Genomic DNA, 26675 nt, shown 5'->3' on the forward strand with positions numbered 1-26675 from the left:
CTCTTCATCGCCTCTGGTGCTTCGGCAAATTTTAGAGAAATACAAACCTTTAATTCAATCCAATTCAATAAACATTTGTTGAGGACTGACTGTGTGTCAAGCACAAGGATTAACACTAGAGACACCATGTACAAAGAGCCCCTGCTGTTCAGAAGCTTAAGGTCTGATAAGGAATAGAGACAAGTGAAGCATTATATGCAGTACAGCATAGTACATAGGATTATGGAGATGTGATGAAGGCCGAGAAATAGTAAAGAGAAGTTCTATTTCTTAGTCCTATCTGTAAAGTCCAGGTGAAGCCTGAGGAGTCTTTCAAACCATAAATTGGAATTTTAAAATGGGCAAAAGGAGAATGAGTGTTGCTCATAGAGAAAACTCCATGTCACAAGTGGTTGAATATGTAAAAGAGAAAGCATGAGGAAGGAGTAACCATGAGGTAGACAGAGGAGAAACTGTGAAGGGGCTCTTATACCATAGTTGGTCTTTATTTTGTGGGCAATAGGGAGGTTTTGATGAAATGGTTTTAAGCAGAAGAATGACAAGTTAGATTTGTGAGTGATGAGATAAAACTGGCTAAGTAAGAATTCACACTCTCCTTGCTAAGCAAGCAAAGAACAAAAGCCACTCTGGATCAAGTGTAGTGGTGTACACCTATAATCCCAGTGCTTTGAGATGTCAAGGCAAGAGGATCACTTGAGGCCAAGAGTTTGAGGCTACAATGAGCTATGATCACACCACTACACTCCAGCCTGGGCAACAGAACAAGACCCTGTCTCTAAAGCTACTTAGACAATTCTTTTTTTTAAAATCAGCTTTATTTAGGTGTGTGAAATACATAATATAAAACTAACTCATTTTAAGTGTACAATTCAATATTTTTAGTAAATTTATAGAGAAGTGCAATTATCACCACAATTTAATTTTGGCCATTTCTGTTACCCAATGCCCAAGTCCCTCCTGCTTATTCACAATTAATCCCCATTCTAATCTCCTTTCCTACCCTAGCCCCAGGTAACTACTAAACTGCTTTCTGTCTTTATAAATTTTCCTTTTCTGAACATTTCATATAAGTAGAATTATTCAAGTAGACATCTTTTGTGTCTGGTTCCTTTCACTTAGCATAATGCTTTTGAGGTTTCTACCAGATTATTATTAGACAAACAGAATAAACATATTTTACTCCTAAAGAGACTATGAACACTGGGAAAACAAGACGTGTGATAAGGATGTAGTATGAGACTCTCAAAAGTGTAGAGGAGACAAGAGATTGAGGGACCAAGATAGTGAGGGCAGGATGGCAGGAAAAAAGAATCAGTTGGAGTAGAAGAATCAGAAGTGCACAGTTATGTGAAAGTAGAAGAAAACATGTCAAGATATTTTAATATAATTTGCTGAAGACTAAAGATTTGAACTGTATTGCCTCCCTACCTTAAAGATTTAAAATAGGTATTTGTAAAGATTGGACTTCCTGATTGTCGTTACTACTAGATTCTAAATACTAGAGGTATCACAAGCTTCGTTAGTTTCTTGGAGAAGTAAAGTCACGTCTCCAAAGAATGCTTACCTTAGGAAAAAAAAACAAGAATGCATTTGAATAGTGACAGACTGACATCTGCAGTTAAAACATAAAGGGGCAAAAGTACATCTAGAACAAGCTGTGTTATCTTTGAAAAACCACTGTGGAGCCAACGGGACATTTTGATAGTCACACTGAGATTGGAGTTACAGTGGTTTTAGAGAATGCACGACTGATTCAAGAATGCTTGTTCAGGGGGGAGCGGGGAGGGATTGCATTGGGAGTTATACCTGATGTAAATGACGAGTTGATGGGTGCTGACAAGTTGATGGGTGCAGCACACCAACATGGCACAAGTATACATATGTAACAAACCTGCACGTTATGCACATGTACCCTAGAACTTAAAGTATAATAAAATATATATATCAAAAAAAAAAAAAAGAATGCTTGTTCAGATGAAGAAACAGACTTAGGTGGCGTGATGAGGCCACTCAAGTCATAAAAATTAAAAAATTCTTTCTGCAGGAGAAGACAAGGCTACTGGCAGATTTTCTGAGTCTCTATTCAAGATCCACCCCACTAAATGAGAATGGCTGCCTTGCTGATTTGACTGTTACTGTAGGCCTGAAGATAAAGCAAATTTTGGAGTTTTTTATGTGATCTACCATTAACTAGAAAAATCACAGGTTTATAGCACAGCTAATGAGATAAACAGACTTTGATTTTAGGGCAGTGAAGACACTCTGCATGATGAATAATGATACTATATATATATAAATAAATGTATATATATAAAAGAACAAGCTGTGTATGATATATATTTACTCTGCTATGTATAATATTTATATATAAATATATATTATAAAATGTATATATACATATATTTGTATATTTGGTGTACATTTGATGGGTTTGGACCAATGTATAATGACATGTATTATCCAGGATGGATACATTTGTCCAAACCCATCAAATGTACACCAAGAGTGAACCCTAATGTAAACTCTGGACTTTGGGTGACTATGATGTGTAGATGTAGTTTATCAGTTGAAACAATGTACCACTCAGGCTGGGGATGTGAATATTAGGGAAAGCTATGCATGTGTTGGGGTGGGGAGTATATGAGAAATCTCTGTGTTTTCCTATCAATTTTGCTGTAAACCTAAAACTGCTGGGGGAAAAAAAAAAAAGACTGCACACTGGCCAGAATATGCCTGCCACTTAGTTGTTACCAGGAAGGGACAAACTCAAAAACAAAGAACCCACTAAGTAGGAAATCTGACAAAAATCTCCCGGCCTAATGTTACGACTGGCCTCAGGCCAAGAACTCTGATGAATGAAATTGGAGCCTCAGAAGACAGCACCAAAGATGGTTTCTGAGAGGCTACTGAAAGGACCATCTCTCCGGAAACCACATCTCCAAACCCCTAGGAGTGGGAAGTGGTCCTGCCAAGCATGGTTCCTAGAGGCGCTAAGTGGTCTGCTGTGGCCTCAGTAGGAATAAGAGATTTCTCAGCGCTGATTAGAAATACTGCAGCACCGCAGGCGGGGTGGCACATGCCTGTAGTCCCAGCTACTCAGGAGAGTGAGGTAGGAGGATTTCTTGAGCCCAGGAGTTCTAGGATGTAGTGTGTTATGCTGATCGGGTAGTAACAGTAAGTTGGGCATCAATATGGTGACCTTCCTGGAGCAGGGGCCCACTAGGTTTTCTAAGGAGGGGTGAACAAACTCAGATCAAAAACGGAGCAGGTCAAAATTCCCATGCTGAACACAAATTCTCAGGAACAATCCCAGGTTAAGGATTGCAGATTCATTTCCTAAGCCACGGAGTCAGGGTCCCCTGCCTTGTTCAGGGTGAACAGGACAAACCCGGAATCCTGACGGTTGGTCTTGTTTGCTGCTGTTAAAGTAACAAGGAGCCATTTTACCACCCGTAAAACTAAGACTCTATTCTTTAAAAGAGAGGAAGTTAACTACTAATAGGAATGTCTTTTAATTACAAGAAGTTGATATTTCTCCAGGAAATGCTCCAAGACACTGGAAAAATGTTTGCATACTCTGAGTAGGGCAGAAAAAAAAGGCAAATTAAAATGGTATGGGACAAAATGGAGATTTTTGTATTTTTCCTTCCTCCTTGCCCACTTAGCTTTGTTCTCCGTCTCCACTTCCTGAAAGAAGAAAAGACAACAGTCACTGCAAGATGCTCTCAAATAAAAGCCAAAGGAGGAGAATTATTCTCCCTCGTGGACTCTGTGTGGGAGCTGGAGGTGAGGGGACATCAGGAGCTCACTCTGTAGGACTTTAGCACTGAGCAAGGGGATGATCAGGGCAAAAGATGGGGTAAACGTGACGTCAGGAAAGAGAGTTCTTTGGGTAGGAGGGTAAGGTTTTCCTAGGAGTTTTGGTGTGCTATGCAGTAGGATAGAAAATATCAGTAAGAAGTGCTGTGAGTCAAGTTCTCAGATCCCCTTAAATGTTGACAATAACCTCAGGACGGAAATTGCCATTTGGGGTCTATGTTTCTCTAAGTAGCCTTTATGAAAGTATCATAGGAGTTAATATGAGGGACAGGGAGACCAGTTGCTGTAATCATGACAAAAGAAGGAGAGTATAATAATAGGGAAGAAAAAGTAAACAGAATTGGGAGACATTTTTGGAAGTGAAATTCAAAGAACTCTCATCAGAGTGTACCTTATTCTTGTCATATATAAGGAAAAATGGAAAAAGTTTGACAGAAACTGCTTCTAGATTGTTCCTTAAATCAGGGCTTTACTCTGTGGCTTTATGATTTAATTTGAAAAGGATTTTCCAGAAAAAAAAAGACACAGCCATGTTCAAAGCAACTAACAACAAATTGCAAAGCCAGAATAATGCATCTTGTATTTATAACTGTTTTATATTGACTTATAAATCTGCTTGCCTTTATTAGTTTGACTAAGATCCAGTCCAAATGTCAATGCCTCTTTGAAGATTTCTCTGGATCCCCAAATATGTGCATATGGGACTTTGGATATAAAATTTCTAAAATGTTATCACATCGTATTTTCATTAGTTGTTTGAAGGTCTGCTTTCTTGAGCTCTTTGAAAGCGGGTCTATGTCTTATTCATCATTATATCTCCACTGGATAGAAAAGTGCTTTGTCCAAAGTTAGATTTGTTAAATGAATAGAGGAGATATGGCAACCAGAGGAAATGCAATCTTCTGCTGAGTGTCAGAAGTACTATCATATGCAATAACAACAAAATTAAAATGTCTAAAATCAGTCCCTGTATCTATCATCATAAAAATATGAAACTATTTCCAATATTATTCCTATTAAAATTTCCAATGAAACCAGTACTTGTATGTGCTATTAGTTCGAATCGTGCTACTAGAACATTGTTGAGTTTGAAATTATTAGCATCATTCAACTAATATGTGTATAGCTGTCACTTCCATTTGAATTATTATGACACCAAAAGCTCAGGCAAAAAAAGAAAAACAAATGAGACTAACTCAAACTGAAAGGTTTTTACACAGCAAAGGAAATAGTCAACAAAATAAAAAGGCAGGCTGGGCATGGTGGCTCACACCTATAATCTCAGAACTTTAGGAGACCAAGGCAGGAGGATCACTTGAGGCCAGAGTTCAAGACTAGTCTGGGCAACATAGTAAGACCCCCATCTCTACAAAAATAAAATAAAATTAACCAGGAGTGATAGTGCATGCTTGTGGTCCCAACTACTTGGGAGGCTGAGGTGAGAGGATCACTGAAACCAAGGAGGTCAAGACTGCAGTGAGCCATGATGACACCACTGCACTCCAGCCTGGGTGACAGAGTGAGACCCTGTCTCCAGATAAAAGAAAAAAAAAAAAAAGAACAAATACAAGGCACCCTATAGATGGTGAGAAAATATTTGCAAACTATATATCTAATAAGAAGTTAATATCCAAAATATATTTTAAAAGCCCATACAACTGAATAGCAAAAAAAAAGCAAACAAAAATAACCCAGTTTACAAAATAGAATTGACAAAGTATGTAAATAAACATTTTTCCGAAGAAGAATTATGAATGACAACAAGTATATGAAAAGGTGTTCAACATCACTAATCATCAGGAAAATGCAAATCGAAGCCATGAGTTATCACTGTATATCAGTTAAGATGGGTATTATCAAGAAGACTAGAGATAACAAGTATTGAAAAGGGAGTAGAGAAAAGGTAAATTGCTGAGAATGTAAATTGGTATAGCCATTATGGAAAACAGTACGAAATTTCCTTAAAAAGTTAAAACTACCATATGACCCAGCAATTCCTCTTCTGTATATATTATACCCAAAGGAAATAAAACATGTACCTCAAAGGGAGATTTGCAGTCCCGTGTTCATTTCAGGATTATTCACAGTAGCCAAAATATGGATATAATTTAAATGCCCATTGACTGATGAATGGATAAAGAAATTGCATCATAATGTACATACCTACACACACACAAATATAAACACTATATAAATATCATTTAATCTTAAAAACAGAGATCCTGTCATTTGTAACAACATGGATGAAACTAGAGGACACTTTATTTATTTATTTATTTATTTATTTAAGTTCTAGGGTACATGTGCATAACGTGCAGGTTTGTTACATATGTATACTTGTGCCATGTTGGTGTGCTGCACCCATCAACTCATCATTTACATCAGGTATAACTCCCAATGCAATCCCTCCCCTCTCCCCTCTCCCCCCTCCCCATAATAGGCCCTGGTGTATGATATTCCCCTTCCAGAGTCCAGGTGATCTCATTGTTCAGTTCCCACCTATGAGTGAGAACATGCGGTGTTTGGTTTTCTGTTCTTGCAATAGTTTGCTGAGAATTATGGTTTCCAGCTGCATCCATGTCCCTACAAAGGACACAAACTCATCCTTTTTTATGGCTGCATAGTATTCCATGGTGTATATGGGCCACATTTTCTTAATCCAATCTGTCACTGATGGACATTTGAGTTGATTCCAAGTCTTTGCTATTGTGAATAGTGCCGCAGTGAACATACGTGTGCATATGTCTTTATAGCAGCATGATGTAGAATCCTTTGGGTATATACCCAGTAATGGGATGGCTGGGTCATATGGTACTTCTAGTTCTAGATCCTTGAGGAATCGCCATACTGTTTTCCACAATGGTTGAACTAGTTTAAAATCCCACCAACAGTGTAAAAGTGTTCCTGTTTCTCCACATCCTCTCTAGCACCTGTTGTTTCCTGACTTTTTAATGATTGCCATTCTAATTGGTGTGAGATGGTATCTCATTGTGGTTTTGATTTGCATTTCTCTGATGGCCAGTGATGATGAGCATTTTTTCATGTGTCTGTTGGCTGTATGAATGTCTTCTTTTGAGAAATGTCTGTTCATATCCCTTGCCCACTTTTTGATGGGATTGTTTGTTTTTTTCTTGTAAATTTGTTTGAGTTCTTTATAGGTTCTGGATATTAGCCCTTTGTCAGATGAGTAGATTGCAAAAATTTTCTCCCATTCTGTAGGTTGCCTGTTCACTCTGACGGTAGTTTCTTTTGCTGTGCAGAAGCTCTTTAGTTTAATGAGATCCCATTTGTCAATTTTGGCTTTTGTTGCCGTTGCTTTTGGTGTTTTAGACATGAAGTCCTTGCCCATGCCTATGTCCTGAATGGTATTACCTAGGTTTTCTTCTAGGGTTTTTATGGTATTAGGTCTAACATTTAAGTCTCTAATCCAGCTTGAATTAATTTTCGTATAAGGAGTAAGGAAAGGATCCAGTTTCAGCTTTCTACTTATGCCTAGCCAATTTTCCCAGCACCATTTATTAAATAGGGAATCCTTTCCCCATTTCTTGTTTTTCTCAGGTTTGTCAAAGATCAGATGGCTGTAGATGTATGGTATTATTTCTGAGGACTCTGTTCTGTTCCATTGGTCTATATCTCTGTTTTGGTACCAGTACCATGCTATTTTGGTTGCTGTAGCCTTGTAGTATAGTTTGAAGTCAGGTAGTGTGATGCCTCCAGCTTTGTTCTTTTGACTTAAGATTGTCTTGGCAATGCAGGCTCTTTTTTGGTTCCATATGAACTTTAAAGCAGTTTTTTCCAATTCTGTGAAGAAACTCATTGGTAGCTTGATGGGGATGGCATTGAATCTATAAATTACCTTTGGCAGTATGGCCATTTTGATGATATTGATTCTTCCTATCCATGAGCATGGTATGTTCTTCCATTTGTTTGTGTCTAGAGGACACTTTTCTGAGTGAAAGAAGCCAAACACAGAAAGAAAAATGCTACATGATCTCATTTACAGGTGGAATCTAAAGAAACACAGACAGAAGCTGAGAGTAGAACAGCGGTTACCAGCTGTCTGGGGGTAGGGAAGATGGGGAGATGTAGCCCAAAGGATACAAACTTGCAGTTGTAAAATGGATATGTGTTGGAGACCTAATATACAGCATAAGAATATATTGAGTACTTGAAATATGCCAAGAGAGTGGATCTTAAGTACAATCATACCTCAGAGACATTGCAGGCCCAGTTTCACACCACCACAATAAAGCAAATATTACGATAAAACTATTGTTTTCCACTGAATATAAGCATTATGTTTACAATGTACTGTAGTCTATTAAGTGAGCAATAGCATTATGTCTTTAAAAAAATATCGTAATGAAATATTGTAATGAAAAAATACTTTGTTGCTAAAAATTCTAACAATCTTCTGATGCTTCAGCAAGTAGTAATCTTTATGTTGGTAGAGGGTCTTTCCTTGATGTTAATGACTGCTGACTGATCAGGGTGGTGGTTGATTAAGGTTATGGTGGCTCTAGCAATTTCTTAAAATAAGACAACAATGAAGTTTGCTGCATCAATTGACTCTTCCTTTCATGAAAGATTTCTCTAGAACATCTTTCTCTTTAAATGCTGATTTCTCTGTAGCACGTGATGCTATTTGATAGCATTTTACCTACAGTAGAACTTCTTTCAAAATTTGAGTTACATTTTTTACATTAATAAAGTAACCTCAAACATTTGTGGTTACTTTATTAATAAGTTTATGTAATATTCTGAATTCTTTCTTGTCATTTCAACAATGTTCACGGCATCTTTACCATCTCAAGAAACCACTTTCGCCAGGTGCAGTGACTCACTCCTGTAATCCCAGCACTTTGGGAGGCTAAAGCAGGTGGATTACTTCAGCCCAGAAGTTCGCCATGAACCTGGGCAACATGCCAAAGTTCTGTCTCTATAAAAATATACAAAATTAGCTGGGTGTGGTGGCATGCACCTGTAGTCCCAGCTACTCAGGAGGCTGAGGTGGGAGGATCACTTGAGCCTGGGTGGTTGAGGCTTCAGTGAGCCAAGACTGTGCCACTCACTCCAGCCTGGATGACAGAATGAGACCCTGTCCAAAAGAAGAGTAAGGATATGGAGAAGAAGAAGGAGAGGAGGAGGAGGAGGAAGAAGAAGAAGAGGAGGAGGAGGAGAAGGAGAAAAAGGAGGAGAAGGAGGAGGAAGGAAATCAGTTTCTTAGATCATCCATAAGAAGCAATTTCTTGTCTGTTAAAGTTGTATGAGATTGCAACAATTCAGTCACATCTTCAGGCTCCACTTCTAATTTTAGATCTCTTTCTACCACACTGAAATTACTTTCTACACTGAAGTATTAAACCCCTCAAAGTAATCCATGAGGGCCGGAATCAATTTCTTCCAAACTTCTGTTAATGTTGATAGTATGATCTCCTCTCATAAATTATGATTGCTGTTAATGGCATCTAGAATGGTGAATCCTCTCCAGAATGTTTTCAATTTACTTTGCCCAGGTCCATGTGAGGAATCATGATCTGGCTATATACAAAATGTATTTCTTAAATAATAAGGCTTGGAAGCCAAAATTATTCCTTGACCCATGAACAGCAGAATGGATGTTGTATTCACAGGCATAAAAACAACACTAATCTTGTACATCTCCATGGGAGCTTTTGAATGACTAGGTGCATTGTCAATGAACAGTAATATTTTGAAAGGAATCTTTGTTTCTGAGCAGTAGGTCTCAACAGTAGTCTTAAAATATTCAGTAAATCATGTCGTAAACAGAGGTGTTGTCATCCAGACTTTGTTGTTCCATTTCTAAAGCACAGGCAGAATAGATTTAGCATAATTCTTAAGGCTCCTAAGATTTTCAGAATGGTAAATGAGCATTGGCTTTAACTTTAATTTACCAACTGCATTAGCCCCAATAGGAGAGTCAGACTGTCCTTTGAGGCTTTGATGCCAGGCATTGACTTTTCCTCTTTAGCTTTGAATGTCCCAGATGGCATTTTCTTCCAATAGAAGGCTATTTCATCTACATTGAAAATCTGTTTTTGGGGTTTTTGTTTTTTGTTTTTTGTTTTTTTTGAGATGGAGTCTCACTCTGTCGCCCAGGCTGGAGTGCAGTGGCATGATCTCGGCTCATTGCAAGCTCCACCTGCCGGGTTCATGCCATTCTCCTGCCTCAGCTTTCCGAGTAACTGGGACTATAGGCGCCCACCATCACGCCCGGCTAATTTGTGTGTGTGTGTGTGTGTGTGTGTGTGTGTGTGTGTGTGTGTGTGTTTAGCAGAGACAGGGTTTCACCGTGTTAGCCAGGATGGTCTTGATCTCCTGACCTCATGATCCTCCCGCCTCGGCCTCCCAAAGTGCTGGGATTACAGGCGTGAGCCACTGGGCCCAGCCAAGAACCTGTTTTTTAATGTAGCCACCTTCGTTAATTATCTTAGCTAGATCTTCTGGATAACTCACTGCAGCTTCTACATCAGCACTTGTCACTTCACCTTGCACTTTTATGTCATAGAGATGACTTATTTCTGTAAACTTCATAAACCAACCTCTGCTAGCTTCAAACATTTCTTCTGCAGCCTCCTTACTTTTCTCAGTCTTCATAGGATTGAAGAGAGTTAGCGTCTTGCTCTGGATTAGTCTCTGGCTTAAGAGAATGTTGTGACTGGTTTGATCTTCTGTCCAGACCACTACCACTTTCTCCATATCAGCAGTAAGGCTGTTTCACTTTCTTATCCTTCATGTATTCACTGAAGTGGCATTTTTTATTTCCTTCAAGAAATGTTCCTTTGAATTTACAACTTGGCTAACTGTTTGGCATAAGAGGCATAGCTTTTGGTGACTCCAGCTTCTGACATGCCTTCCTCACTAAGCTTAACCATTTCTAGCTTTCCATTTAAAGTGGAAGACCCACAAATCTTTCTTCCACTTGAACACTTAGAGACCATTGTAGGTTTATTAACTGGCATAATTTCAATATTGTTGTGCCTCAGGGAATAGAGATCCCAAGGAGAGGGAGAGAGGGGAATGGTCTTTTGGAGGAACAGGCAGAATATACACAATATTTATCAAATTAACTTTTCCATCTTATATGGGCATGGTTCATGGCTCCCCAAAACAATTACAATAGTAGTAACATCAAATATCATTGATCATTGGCTGAGCATGGTGGCTCACACCTGTAATCCAAGCACTTTGGGAGGCCAAGAGTTCAAGACCAGCCTGGCCAAAATGGTGAAACCCCACCTCTATTAAATACGAAACTTAGCCAGATGTGCTGGTGTACATCTGTAGTTCCAGCTACTCAGGAGACTGAGGCAGGAGAATCACTTGAATCCAGGAGGTGGAGGTTGCAGTGAGCCAAGATCGTGCCACTGTACTACAGCCTGGGCAACAGAGTAAGACTCTGTCTCAAAAAAGAAACAAAAAACCACTGATTATAAATAAACATGATAGTTACAACAATAAGGAAAAGTCTGAAATATTACCAAAAGTGACACAAAGACATGAGTGAGCATATGCTGTTGGAAAAATAGTGCCAATAGACTTGCTCAACACAGGGTTGCCACAAACCTTTAATGTGTAAAACATGCAGTATCTGTGAAGCACAATAAAGTAAAATGAAGTGCAATAAAATGACAGGTGCCTGTATTCTAATCACAAAAAAGAAAAAAATAAACATGTGAAGTGATAGGTATCATAATTCACTTGATTGTGGTCATAATTTCACAATGTATACATATATTGAAACATCACTCTGTATACTGAATATATACTATTTTATATGTCAATTATAACTCAATAAAACTGAATAAATTTAAAACTCCAAAATATTGTAAAAGGGGAGGAGTTATATTTCAACTATTGGAAGGATGGCAGTGGCATATCAGGCAGAGAAAATAGTGGATGTAGGAAAGTCTAATATCTATTTATGGAATGAGGGCTGACCTGGGTTTCTGATCAGGGAAGTAAGTTAAAACAGTAGTAGAAAATAAAAGTGGAAAGGTAGGGTGAGGAGTTTGGACCTCACTAAGTGGTAACTCTTAAAGATTACCTGTGTGAGTAGCAAGGACACAGTTGGTACTCAAGGCATGAGTTAAAACCTCAAATGAGAAAAAAAATGTTGGAGCAACATCACGCAGATAAAGCCAATGATGTATTTAAATATGATACGATACAATACACATTTTTAAAATTCCTTCTGGTACTGTAATTGACCTGAAGATATATGAAATCATATGAATTACGACTCAAACTGTCATCCCTCTAACAAAACAGTAAGCTAGACAAAACTGATTTAGCCCCTAAGTGATCCCTTATTCCAGAATAATGAGGGGTAAATAATATTTATTTACTGGACATGCCAAGCTCTTTACCTACATGCATTATTTCACTGACCCTTGTAACAACTGAGTGACGTATGTGTTGTCACTGCGTTACACATGAGAAAATTGAGTCTCAGAGAAATTAAACAATTTACTCAAGATCGCTTTGATAGGAAGTGGCAGAAATTGGATTCAAACCCACTTCTCTCCAGTACTCAATCTTGTATTAACTTCATTGTTTTGCCTACAGATTATAGTTTTGCTTAAACTCTGTTTAAGAAACCAAATTATTTATGTCGGTGTCGCTTATTTGATTTACCTCCAAGCACTTGATTAAGAATCAAATTATGTTAATGCTTCTTGTGGATGATAGATATTCATTACACATTAAAAGAATTGATTATTCTCTTGAGGTGTTTTTCATTTTTAAAAATACATCCAGGTACATTTTGGGTTCTTGAATCGCAGATTAACCATTCAGTCCTCATAACGCGAGATTGAAGAGATAATCAATGGGTTTCATACAGTTAAAAGAGTGTCAGTTTCTTTGCAATAATGTAATACTGTCCTTAATTTACGACTCAATGTCTTTAGCTATCAATTTTATTTTTCCAACCTTTTAAAATCAAGGTGGTTTCTTTTGCATTTCCTAAGATTCAAGATTGAAAATGTAACAAAATCTCAGACAGCTAATATGTATTAAACTTTTGAAAGCACATGAAACAATACTTTCAAGAATGTGTTTTTTGATCTACACATTAACCTGGTAAGAGGGGCATAAAAAGTATTTCCAATTCCGCTAATAAGAACTTTAATGTTATTTGGTAAGGATAATACACTACTTTTTTGTTTCAGCTTATGCTATGTATTGAAATACATTCTATTTTTTTTTCTTGAAAAAATGTTTGGAATTGTAATTTTTATTATAAGTAGAAGCTTTGTAGAAGGATCTTATACAAACTGGTAAAACTTTGAAATGTAAATTATTTCCTACAGTAATTACCATAAATATGGGTAAATAGCTCAGAATGTTTCTATATGTAACAACTGAGTACTTTCAGTATTCCTTGATATAAGTAGATATGGGAACCATGTAGCTTCTAACAATGTCAAGGCATTTGCTATTTTAAGAGATTTTTAAATTTAATTTTTAATATAAAATTTCTCATACTTGAAAACCAAACTTTTTTTTAGTCCTCTCAATGAGCTCTTGGTTTTGTGGAAGAGATATTCTAGGCCAAAGAAAGTCATGTGCAAAAGCAGGGAGATGAATGAGAAACTGACGAACTGTGCAAAATACCAGGAGATTCATTGGTGTGGGAGGCATTGGCTACTGAATGTCAAGACATGAGGTTTGAGCAATAGAACAGAGCCTATTCAAGAGTGGTTTTATATTCCAGTATAACGGTTAGATCAACAAAAAAAATAAGCCTCATTCCGTTGATTTTTTCAATAAATATGATCATTTTATTTTACCTAATCTAGGGACCAGAATCTAATAGGTGATACAGTTCCTAATATTTATTGAGTTCTAAATTCTTTACATGTATGAATTCACATAGTACCTTGAAGTAGGTATTATTATTATCCCCATTTTACAAATAAGGAAACTAAAACACAAAGAAGTAACTTTCCCAAGGTCAGGAAGCTGGTAAGGTATGGGGGAAGGATTTGAACCCTGGCAGCATAACTCTGGCCTTGTTCTTCATTACTGTGGCACAGCTGAATAGAGATCACCCAAACCAAATTGAAGATATGAGGATATGTGATGAGTTTGTTAGAGGTTTGAATACATATTGAATTCGTTTCCTCACATTTGTTAGTAAAATATACTAGCCTCCTTTTTGGTTTTGAAAAGTTTTATTGAATTACAGTCACTATCTAATAAACTGACATACTTAACATGTACAAATTCACAATATTCAAGAAAGAAAAGCAACATAAATGTCTATGGACAGATGAATAAAAAACGTGTGGCCTTTGTACACATTACACACAATGAAATATTAATCAGCCTTTAAAAAGATAAAAATGCTACCATTTTAAAACACATGGATGGACCTGGAAGACATTTTGTTAACTAAAATCAGTCAGTTGTAGGACAAATGCTGCATGATCTCTCTTATATGAGGCACTTAAAATAATCAATGGTATAGAAGTAAATAGTTGAATGATGGTTACCAGAAGATGTCAGGGGTATAAAGTTACAGTTACACAATATAAGAAAGTTCCAGAGATCTGCTGCACAACAAACAGTGGTCATAATCAACAATAAGGTATTGTGTACATAAAAATTTAGGCCGGGTGTGGTGGCTCATGCCTGTAATCCCAGCACTTTGGGAGGCGGAGGCCAGCGGATCACCTGAGGTCAGGAGCTCAAGACCAGCCTGATCAACATCTCTGCTAAAATACAACGTCTCTACTAAAAATACAAAATTAGCTGGGCGTGGTGGTTCATGCCTGTAATCCCAGCTACTCGGGAGGCTGAGGCAGGAGAATCACTTGAACCCGGGCGGCAGAGGTTGCAGTGAGCCAAGATCGTGCCATTGCACTCCAGCCTGGGCAACAAGAGCAAAACTCCATCTTAAAAAAAAAAAAAAAAAAAAAAAAAAAAAAGGTATTAAGAAGGTAGATCTCATGATAAGTGTTCTTACTACAAAAATAAATGAACAGCCGAGAGTGGTGGCTCACACCTGTAATCCCAGCACTTTGGGAGGCCGAGGTGGGCAGATCACAAGGTCAGGAGATCGAGATCATCCCGGATAGTACGGTGAAATCCCGTCTCTACTAAAAATACAAAAAATTAGCCGGGCGTGGTGGCGGGCTCCTGAAGTCCCAGCTATGGGGAGGCTGAGGCAGGAGAATGGCGTGAACCCTGGAGGCAGAGCTTGCAGTGAGCCGAGATCGCGCCACTGCACTCTAGCCTGGGTGACAGAGCAAGACTCTGTCTCAAAAAATTAAAAAAAATAAAAACAAAAAATGAACACACACAAAAACCCCAGAAAACAAAAAAGCAAAGGTACACAAGGAAACTTTTGGAGGTGATGTAAACCTCCTATCTGGATGGTGGCGACAGTAACTTGAATTTATAACATACACAAACTCACCAAACTGCATATATTAATAATATGAAATTTTTGTATACCAATAAACTCTAAATAAAACAGAAAAAAAATGTGTAGAATTTTACAAGTTTTGAAATACATACACACCAGTGAAAGCATCACTGTAATTGAGATAATGAACAAAATTCGTCAGCCCCAACGGTGTCCCCAAGGCACTGTTCGCCCCACTCCCCACCCAGACAAACATTGTTCTGCTTTCTATCACTATAGATGAGACTGACTTTTCTGGAGTTTTATGTAAGTGTAATTATACAGTGTATTCTCTTTTTCTGTCTGGATTCTTTCACTGAGCATAATTATTTTGGGATTGATCCATGCTGTAATGTTTATCAGTTTTTATTGATGAATAATATTCCATTGTAGAAATATTCCATGGCTGTTTATTCTTTCACCTAGTGATGAATATTTGTGTTGCTTCCTTTCAGATTTGGATTATTGCAAATAGGCTGCTATGAATATTTATGATATTTATGTACAAGTCTTTGTATGAATGTTGAGGAAAAGAAGCCACAACGAAATATATGTCTTCATTTATATAGAATACAAAATGAGGCAAATTATTCTATGGTATTAGAAATCACAATAGTAGTTATCCTCTGGGAAGTATGATAGTGACTAAAAGGGTGCCTGAAGTGGGTTGCTTTTGGACTCTGGTAATAGTGTGCTTCTTTTTTTAAAATTTTATTTTATATCGATGCATAATAGATGTACATATTTTCAGGGTACATGTGATAATTTCATATATTCATATAATTTGTAAAGATCAGATCAGTATAATTGGGATATTTATAACCTTAAATATTTTTCTTTTATCTACACTGGAAACATTCAAATTATTCTTTTGTAGTTATTTGAAACATGCAATGGATGATTATAAATTATACGCACCCTCCTGATCTATCAAACACTATATCTTATTTCTTCTGTCAAACTATATATTTGTACCCATTAATCAACCTGTTTCTTCGTCTTGATGTTGATTACATAATCAGTCAGTATATGAAAATTCAGTGAGCATATTTTAGATATTTATTATTTTATAGGTATCCTATACATGGATTAAAAGTGAGGCTGCTGAAATAGTTGTGGTTAGATCTAGATGGTTCTGTATACATTGCCTGACTGGTATGTCTGTTTCTTATTTCATAGCCTATTACTATTCCACTCATAAACTCCCAGTATCCTCTCTGTTTTTCCTATACCACTGCCTTTATAGCCTGTACTGTAATTATTTATTTTAGTTTAGGTCTTTCTTGTTACACTATAAATTTTCTGCAACAAAAAAAAAAGATAATGTCTAACTTTTCACCTTTGTTTTTATTCTGCAGTATGGTGCTTGGTACAGAGCAGATATTCAGTGGACCCTTAGATGAATACTATAAAGCCTTCTTTGTTGTTTGCTTATGCTTATGCTCAAAGGTTAGCCCCTGAGTCTTCATTATTTGACTTCTTCTAGAGCCTTCAGTTTTCCTACTGTCTACAAATTATTGACTAGGTTGTGTGATATTGAGAGATTTTCTTCCAAATGAAATGCTTTGTTTTAGCATCATTTTTTCAGTGATAATAATTTGTATTATTGAGTACTTACAACGTACGTACTCTGTTTAAGCACTTTACATCTGCTTACTCTTTGAAGATGCACAACCCAACAATATTCCCATTTTATAAACTGGGAAACTGAGGTACAAAGAAGTAGAATGTCATATCACATTGTTAGTAAGTCACAGAACTCAAATTTGATTCCAGACAATCTGGCTTCAGAACTCATGCTTTTATTCAGTTTAGTCTTTTATGTGTATATATGCTATATTATATCATTATGTTTCCTCACTTCCTTCAGAACTTCAATAAAATGTTAGCTTTTCAGAGTGGCTTTCTTTGGGCACTTTACATGAGATAGCATCCCTTACAATACTGTCTATAATTCTTACCCTGCTTTATTTTTTTCACAGCACTACCACCACTCTATATGTTGTATATTTATTTCTATTTTCTTCTTGTACATTTCTCCCCACAAGAATGGTATTTCCATGAGAGCAGAGACTTTATCTGTTTTGCTTTTGACTTTATTCCTATCTCATAGAATAAGGCCTGGGACATAATAAGTGTTTAATAAATATTTGTTGAATGAATGCATGAACGTTTCATAGAATCAATCTATGCTATGGCATCGTGGTGCTAAGTACAAAGGGACAGCAAAGGTTTGTAAAAAAAATCTTCTAGCAGAATCATTTTCTGCTTATAAACCAAAATGGATCTTTATTAGGCAGAAACATGGATACCAATACAAATTCATGCCCTGTCAATCTTAACGCAAGGCCATTTTTTAAGATTCTTTGAAGATACACTGTCAAGTGAGTTTTTATTCTGGGGAAACTTTCTTCTGGCAAAGGGGAATTGAAAGAGAGTTTTTATATTACTTGCATTTTGTCACTTGCATTTTGGAAAGATTTCTATGGCTGCTCCATGCAGAGTGGATTATATAGTGGGCACAATGGAAGACATGGTAAGCAGTTAACGAAGTCGTAGAGTTAATCCATGAGAGAATTAACTGAAGCCTTGAACTAGAACTATAAAGTAGCTATGTAGATGAGAAAGGATGGATTTCAGAGAGAGTAGAATTCATAGGGCTTGGTGAATAATTCATCAGGGGTAAGGAATACCTCCCAGGTTTCTGTTTTAGGGAATATCAACTACATAGACAGAAAATAAGGAAAGTCTGGGAAAATGATGAATTTTGTTTTCAACATAATAAATTGGAAATGCATGTAGTATATTCAAGTGGATCCAGTCAGTAGACAATCAGAAATTTAGACCTGGAACTTAGCACCTATGGCTGGAGAGCTATATTTCAAAGTCATCAAATGCCCCAAGTTGCATAGGGAGATTATGAAGAATATTATTCCATTGGATTCATATGTATCACACAATAACCAACTCTGTGATTGTAACTGAAAAAGACTTTACTGGGAGGACCTTGAATAAATGAAATAATTGATGGCAAGACAGGTCAAACTTAGAAACTAAGCAAAAGCAAGTTTAAAAGAACACTACAGTGTAATTCCATTGCACCAGCACTGAACACTGAATGCCACAGTTTGCACTGGTACTCTGCCAGCGCTGAGTACTGGCCACTGCTACTGCATTATCAGCTTGCAGTTTCTGTTGCTATCATCACTGTTGCTGCTGCTGCTGCTGCTGCTGCTCAAATGATCATCAATTCTAAGTGGTCAGGAACTTCTGTAGATAGTATCCATGGAGGGTAAGGAGCATGTGTCTGACTTGTATAGCCTGAGTGCCCAATTCACTGATACCAGAAAGCCTTAAAATCCAAATCTCTGGTTTCTAGGAGGGTTAAAAGTTGAGACCCACCAAGAAGATACCACCAAATATACTTAGTTAACAACATTAGGTTTATTCATTGCTGCTGCAACAGAGATCATATATGATGGAGAACCATGCAGCATCTCAGTAAGAGGGAGTTAGAAGGGACCTATAGATTATTTTGAAAGGGTTCAAAAAATGGGGACTATTACTTTGGGATTTGGAATAGAAGTCACCATAATAGAGGTTCCATTTAGTTTTGGTCCTCATCAGAAAACTCAGAATCTACATCTATTTTAATAGCTTTCAAATTAAGAAATAGTAATAAACTATCTAACACTTTATTTTTCTTCATTGTATTCGAGGATAAACTTCTTCCCATACGTCTTTAAAAAGTGTTATTTATTGGTCAGCTTCAGAGGAGAGCTCTTAGTTGGCTGCATACAAATCAAGAGTGTTGATATTGTTTTCTTGTTTTTGATCTATAAAAATTATGAGTTTTATTGTAGCATACAATATTCTTCTAAGGTGCCAAATCATAATAAATATTCTCCCCAACCATTCTACCTTAAAAAGCAATTACTGGTTGAGCATCACTAATATGAAAATTCAAAATCCAAATTCTGAAATGCTCCAATGAGCACTTCCTTTGAACATCATGTTGGCACTCAAAATATTTCAGATTTTAAAGCATTGTAGGTTTTGGATTTTCACACTAGGGATATTCAACCTTTATTCTCAATTGTGTGTTTTTCATCTGAGGAGTCCTCTGAGATGTATTTAAAATGACTAGCTTTAGTTTCATGACCTCCAAAACTAAATCTACCAGAGAATGACTCCCATGAGAGAGCCGAATTCATTTAGCCACTATAAATAGTTCAGTATGCCTGTAAATTACAACGTATACAGTGGTTTTGCAGGCAATAAAACCAGAAAGGTGTAAGCTGGTGTCAAATTATAAGGTTCCTTGAATGCAATATTAAGGAATTTAGACCTTTTCTTTAAATAATTGTATTTCTGAGCCCAGAAATGATATGATCAAATTATTTTGGGGTTTACTCTGGTGATGATGTATGGACTGGAAGCAGCTGAAAGTGGAGGCAGGAAGACTAGCGAAGAGGCTGGTACAAATGCCTGGGTTTCCGTCATCTAAGAAGTAAGAAGGGCAAAACTAAGTGGCAGAGGGGATGAAAAGAGAGTATACATTCAAGAGAAAATAATGGAGATAGAATACATAGGTGTTTGTAACTAATTGGAGAATGATAGAGAAAAAAGTTTAGAACAGCTTCCATATTTCTATTATTTAAGGCTACTGGGAGCATAGTAGTAATACTCATTAAAATAGCAAATAGACAAGAGGCAAGTTTTTTCTCCTTGTTTCATTTGAACTCATTCCTTTTCTTATGGGGGAAGTGGGCTTCCTCATCTAGTTTTGGTGCTAATGGTTGTTCTCCATTCCTAAGAATGAAGCGCTGCTCACAGCGTAAAGTGTCAGTACAGTTTTACCCTGGCAACATGACCTACTGTAGCCTGACAGGGAAATAATTTTCTGAACCAGCCTTCTCCAAGAGTGAATTGCTCTTGAGAAATAACTGTCTATCTCTTCCTTGGCCATTAATGTTAAGAAAACAAAATCATCTTTGATCTCCTTCGTGTTGTAGAGAACTTTATTGAAAAAAATACATTACTACTTCTAGAACATGCAAAATGCTTTTACACCTAACTGAATGCTGATGGTAGTGTCATTTACTTTGCTTGGGATTCCCATTCTACCTTCTCCATCTGGTGAACTCATTATCTCTTAAGTCCTAATTCCAGTGTTATCTTATATAAAGCCATCTGTAGGTCAAGCTCTGATTACAAGCTCTCATAGTACTCTGACTTCTGGGTATCATGAATCCCAGCTATAATAAATTAATATATTAATTTCATAATAATTTAACATCTAAATTGTATGATAGAATGTATGCTCCATCAGGGCAGGAACTGTGTCTGCTTTGTTAACCCTTGAATTGCTATGACACACATAATAAGACTTCATAGTAGCCATTATTATTACTAATTGGAAGCTTTTATAACTACTCCATTAGGTTGCAAGGACCTGAAGGCGACAGCCATGTGTTAATCCTCATCCTTAGCCCAGTGCCTAGAATCTAATACATACTCAAAAGATGTTTGTTAAATTGATTTTAAAAATTAGTTATCTAGTTGATGAAATTAAAAAGCTTTAATTGGGACCAGGTGTGATGGCTCACACTTGTAATCCCAGCACTTTGGGAGGCTGAGGTGGGCAGATCACTTGATTCCAGGAGTTTGAGACCAGCCTGGGCAACATGGTGAAACCTTGTCTCTGCAACAAAAACACAAAAATTAGCCAGGTATGGTGGCATGTATCTGCAGTCCCAGCTACTCGAGAGACTGAGGCACAGGAATTGCTTGAACCCAGGAGGCGGAGATGGCAGTGAGCTGAGATCGCCATTGCACTCCAGCCTGGGTGACAGAACCAGTTTCAAAACAAAACAAACGAAAAAAAGCTTTAATTTTCAGAGACGTTATAAAGTGAAGTATTAGTATAGTACAAAAGTAAAGAGACTACATAATCAACCTGTTTTGTCCACATGATAAAAATAATTTGAAGAATCAGACTTTTCTTGCTCTTTGAGCAATCAGGCAAGTGTTATCACATTGACAAAAAAAAATTAATCTTTCTTCAATAAAACTCAAGTTCAGAAACATAATGTTTTATGACAGTATGTTGAAAAGCAATGGTTGATGCAAGATTTGCTTTATGTAACTATAATTACCGATAAGAAATAATGCAATTAGACTTCATGTCTTTTACAGTTCTTTGATTGAAGTGAGTTTTCAGTATGAGACACATTTCACAATGGTCTCGTTTAGAGTAGATTTCTTACCCATTGTTATTTTTATTGTACAGTCCATTATTTCTGATAGCTGTCCTATTATATTTTATTTCACAACTTCCAAGTGCTGATTGATAATAGTCATTTTTTTGGCATTATAATCTTTATGATAAATTATATCCATGGGAAAAAATTATTCCTGATCAGGGCCAAGCAGAAAGTTATCCTAAGTGAAATTTGTTCTTAAGTTGCTATTTCACCAGAGAGCTGGGCAAGGTGGTTGAATAGGAACAGCTCCAGTCTGCAGCTCCCAGTGAGGCCAACACAGAAGGCGGGTGATTTCTGCATTTCCAACTGAGGTACCCGGTTCATCTCACTGGGACTGGTTAGACAGTTGTTGCAGCCCACAGAGGGTGAGCGGAAGCAGGGTGGGGCACTGCCTCACCTGGGAAGCGCAAGGGGTCAGGGGACTCCCTCCCCTAGCCAAGGGAAGCCATGAGGGACTGTGCCATGAGGGATGGTGTACTATGGCCCAGATACTGCACTTTTCCCATGGTCTTCACAACCCACAGACCAGTAGATTCCATCAGGTGCCTATACCACATGGGCCCTGGGTTTCAAGCACAAACTGGACAGCCGTTTGGGCAGACACTGAGCTAGTTGCAGGAGTTTTTTTCATACCCCAGTGGCACCTGGAACACCAGCGAGACACAACCATTCACTCCCCTGGAAAGGGGGCTGAAGCCAGGGAGCCAAGTGGTCTAGCTCAGCAGATCCCAGCCCCACAGAGCCCAGGAAGCTAAGATCCACTGGCTTGAAATTCTCACTGTCAGTACAGCAGTCTGAAGTCGACCTAGGACGCTTGAGCTTGGTGTGGGGAGGGGTCTCTGCCATTACTAAGGCTTGAGTAGGCAGTTTTCCTCTCACAGTGTAAACAAAGCCACCTGGAAGTTCAGACTTTGTGGAGCCCACCTCAGTGCTGGAAAGCCACTGTAGCCAGACTGCCTCTCTAGATTCCTCCCCTCTGGGCAAGACCTCTCTGAAAGAAAGGCAGCAGCCTTTTCAGGGGCTTATAGATAAAACTCTCATCTCCCTGGGACAGAGCACCTGGGGGAAGGGGTGGCTGTGGGTGCAGCTTCAGCAACCTTAAACATTCCTGCCTGCCAGATCTGAAGAGAGCAGCAGATCTCCCAGCACAGCACACAAGCTCTGCTAAGGGACAGACTGCCTCCTCAAGTGGGTCCCTGACCCCTGTGCCTCCTGACTGAGAGACACCTCCCAGAAGGGGTCGACAGATACCCCATACAGGAGAGCTCTGGCTGGCTTCTGGCATATGCCCCTCTGGGATGAAAACTCCAGAGGAAGGAGCAGGCAGCAATCTTGACTCTTCTACAGCCTCCACTGGTGATACCCAGGCAAACAGGGTCTGGAGTGGACCCCCAGCAAACTCCAGTAGACCTGCAGAAGAGGGGCCTGACTGTTAGAAGGAAAATTAACAAACAGAAAGCAATAGCATCACAATCAACAAAAAGGACGACCATGCAAAAACTCCATAAACTCCATCTGAAGGCCACCAACAGTAAAGACCAAAGGTAGATAAATCCACAAAGATGAGAAAAAACCAGCACAAAAAGGCTAAAAATTCCACAAACCAGAATGTGTCTTCTCTCCAAAGCATCCCAACCCCTTGTCAGCAAGGGAACAAAACTGCATGGAGAATGAGTTTGATGAACTGACAGAAGTAGGCTTCAGAAGGTAGGTAATAATAAACTCCTCTGGGCTAAAGGAGCATGTTCTAACCCAATGCAAGGAAGTTAAGAACCTTGATAAAAGGTTTATGGAATTGCTAAATAGAATAACCCAGGTTAGAGAAGAACATAAATGACCTGCTGGAGCTGAAAAACACAGTACAAGAACTTCGTGAAGCATGCACAGTCTTCAATAGCCGATTTAATCAAGAGAAAGAAAGGATATCAGAGATTGAAGATCAACTTAATAAAATAAAGCATGAAGACAAGGTTAGAGAAAAAAAGAATGAAAAGGAATGAACAAAGCCTCCAAGAAATATGGGACTATGTGAAAAGACCAAACCTACATTTGATTGGTACACCTGAAAGTTACAGGGAGATTGAAACCAAGTTGGAAAACACGCTTCAGGATATTATCCAGGAGAACTTCCCCAACCTAGCAAGACAGGCAAATATTCAAATTTAGGAAATACAGAGAACACCACAAAGGTACTCCTTGAGAAGAGCAACCCAAGACACATAATCGTCAGATTCACCAAAGTTGAAAAGAAGGAAAAAATGTTAAGGGCAGCCAGAGAGAAAGGTCGGGTTACCCACAAAGGGAAGCCCATCAGACATACAGCAGATCTCTCTGCAGATACTGTACAAGCCAGAAGAGACTGGGGCCAATATTCAACGCTCTTAAATAAAAGAATTTTCAACCCAGAATTTCATATCCAGCCAAACTAAGCTTCATAAGTGAAGGAGAAAATTCTTTACAGACAAGCAAATGCTGAGGGATTTTGTCACCACCAGGCCTGTCTTACAAGAGCTCCTAAAGGAAGCACTAAATATGGAAAGGAAAAACCAGTACCAGCCACTGCAAAAACAAACCAAAATGTAAAGATCATTGATACTATAAGGAAACTGCATCAACTAATGGGCAAAATAGCCAGCTAGCATTATAATGACAGGATCAAATTCACACATAACAATATTAACCTTGAACATAAATGGGCTAAATGCCTCAATTAAAAGGCACAGACTGGCAAACTGGATAAAGAGTTAAAACACATCAATGTGCTGTATTCAGGAGACCCATCTCACATGCAAAGACACATAAGCTCAAAATAAAGGAAAGGAGGAAGATTTACCAAGCAAATGGAAAGCAGAATAAAACGGGGGTTGCAATCCTAGTGTGTGATAAAACAGACTTTAAACCAACAAAGATCAAAAGAGACAAGGAAAGGCATTACATAATGGTAAAGGGATAGATGCAACAAGAAGAGCTAACTATCCTAAATATATATGCACCCAATACAGGAGCGCCCAGATTCATAAAGCAAGTTCTTAGAGGCCTACAAAGAGACTTAGACTCCCACACAAATAATAGTGGGAGACTTTAACACTCCACTGTCAATATTAGACAGATCAACAATACAGAGAATTAACAAGGATAATCAGGACTTGAACTCAGCTCTGGACCAAGCAGACCTAATAGACATCTACAGAACTCTCTACCCCAAATCAAAAGAATATACATTCTTCTCAGCACCACATAGCACTTATTCTAAAATCGACCATATAATTGGAAGCAAAACACTCAGCAAATGAAACAGAATGGAAATCATAACAAACACTCTCTCATATCACAGTGCAATCAAATTAGAACTGAGGATTAAGAAGCTCACTCAAGCTGAGATCACGCCACTGCACTCCAGCCTGGGCGAAAGAGGGAGACTCCGTCTCAAAAAAAAAAAAAAAAGAAGCTCACTCAAAACTGCACAACTACATGGAAACTGAACAGCCTGCTCCTGAATGACTACTGGGTAAATAATGAAATTAAAGCAGAAATAAATGAGTTATTTGAAACCAATGAAAACAAAGACGTAACATACCAGAATCTCTGAAACACAGCTAAGGCAGTGTTTAGAGGAAAATTTATAGCACTAAATGGCCACAAGACAAAGCAGAAAAGATCTAAAATTGACACCCTAACATCACAATTAAAAGAACTAGAGAAGCAAGAGCAAACAAATTTAAAAGCTAGCAGAAAACAAGAAATAATAAAGAGCAGAACTGAAGGAGATAGAGACACAGAAAACCCTTCAAAAAATTAGTGAATCCAGGAGCTGGTTTTTTGAAAAGATTAACAAAATAGATCTCTAGCCAGACTAATAAAGAAGAAAAGAGAGAAGAATCAAATGAAACAATAAAAAGTGATGAAGGGGAGATCACCACTGATCCCACAGAAATACAAACTACCATCAGAGAATACTATAAACACCTCTACACCAATAAACTAGAAAATCTAGAAGAAATGGATAAATTCCTGGATACATACATCCTCCCAAGACTAAACCAGGAAGAAGTCTAATCCCTGAATAAACCACTAACAAGCTCTGAAATTGAGGCAGCAATTAATAGCCTACCAACCAAAAAAAGTTCAGGACTAGACAGATTCACAGCGGAATTCTACCAGAGGTATAAAGAGGAACTGGTACCATTCCTTCCGTATTTATATACACTATTCACAAATAGACCAGCAATACAGGTTTTAGCATTCAAGTGGTAAGAGAAGAATCTCTAGGAATATCTTACATAGAAGGAATAACTGTGTTGAGTCAGAAACAAGTTGAGTCTGATGCTATATTATTTTAAGAAGAAACAACTTACAGAAAAAGAATTTTTGAGTAATTTCTGGAAGATATAGTAAATATTAAAAAAGAGGAATACTAATTTGAAAAATGTTAACATATTTAATTGTGAAGTAATTAAAAGTAAAAGAAACAATGCATATAGAATCATAGACATGGTTTCTGAAAAAGCAGAAATTATAAACATTGGAAATCACTCTGATATCCACAGAATAACTGATGAAAAACCATGAAAATGGAAACCTAGAATATTGGAAAGTTAAATGTGGGAAGGAAAAAACATAAAGGATACTCCGAATCTTAAATGATTTATGAAAATTTCTTTTGTTAGTTTTTTGAGTAACATAAAAATTATGCAAATATATTGCTATATTTTTTCTATTTCTTTTAAACTTAAATGCACTTTTTTCTGATCTTTTTTTTTTTACATCTTTAAAATTTTATTTTAGGTTCAGGGGTACATATGCAGGTTTGTTACATAGGTAAATTGCATGTCACAGGGGTTTGAGGTGCAGATTATTTTGTCACCCAGGTAATGAGCATCATACTCAATAAACGGTTTTTCTATCTTCACCCTCCCCCCACCCACAACCCTTGAGTAGGCCCTGGTGTCTGTTTCCTTTTTTTCATCCATATATACTCAATATTTAGCTCTCACTTATAAGTGAGAATATGTGGTATTTGGTTTTCTGTACCTGCATTAATTCACTTAAGATAATGCCCTCCATTATGTATAATTACATATGTAATATTCTACATTTAGATCATAGAACACTAGACAGTCATAAAGAACTCAGTTATGTCCTCAATGGTAGACTTT

General features: G+C 37.6%; 2 protein-coding genes across 4 annotated transcripts in view; both read left to right on the forward strand.

Moving 5' to 3' along the window:
* The window catches only part of LRRC7 (leucine rich repeat containing 7), a 1535715-nt gene that overhangs the window by 1296091 nt on the left and 212949 nt on the right, over positions 1-26675 (forward strand). The window lies entirely within an intron of this gene.
* SRSF11 (serine and arginine rich splicing factor 11) overlaps positions 1-26675 on the forward strand; it is a 763374-nt gene that overhangs the window by 395976 nt on the left and 340723 nt on the right. The window lies entirely within an intron of this gene.

The sequence above is a fragment of the Macaca thibetana genome, chromosome 1 (genome assembly GCF_024542745.1).
Source record: "Macaca thibetana thibetana isolate TM-01 chromosome 1, ASM2454274v1, whole genome shotgun sequence".
NCBI lineage: Eukaryota > Metazoa > Chordata > Mammalia > Primates > Cercopithecidae > Macaca > Macaca thibetana.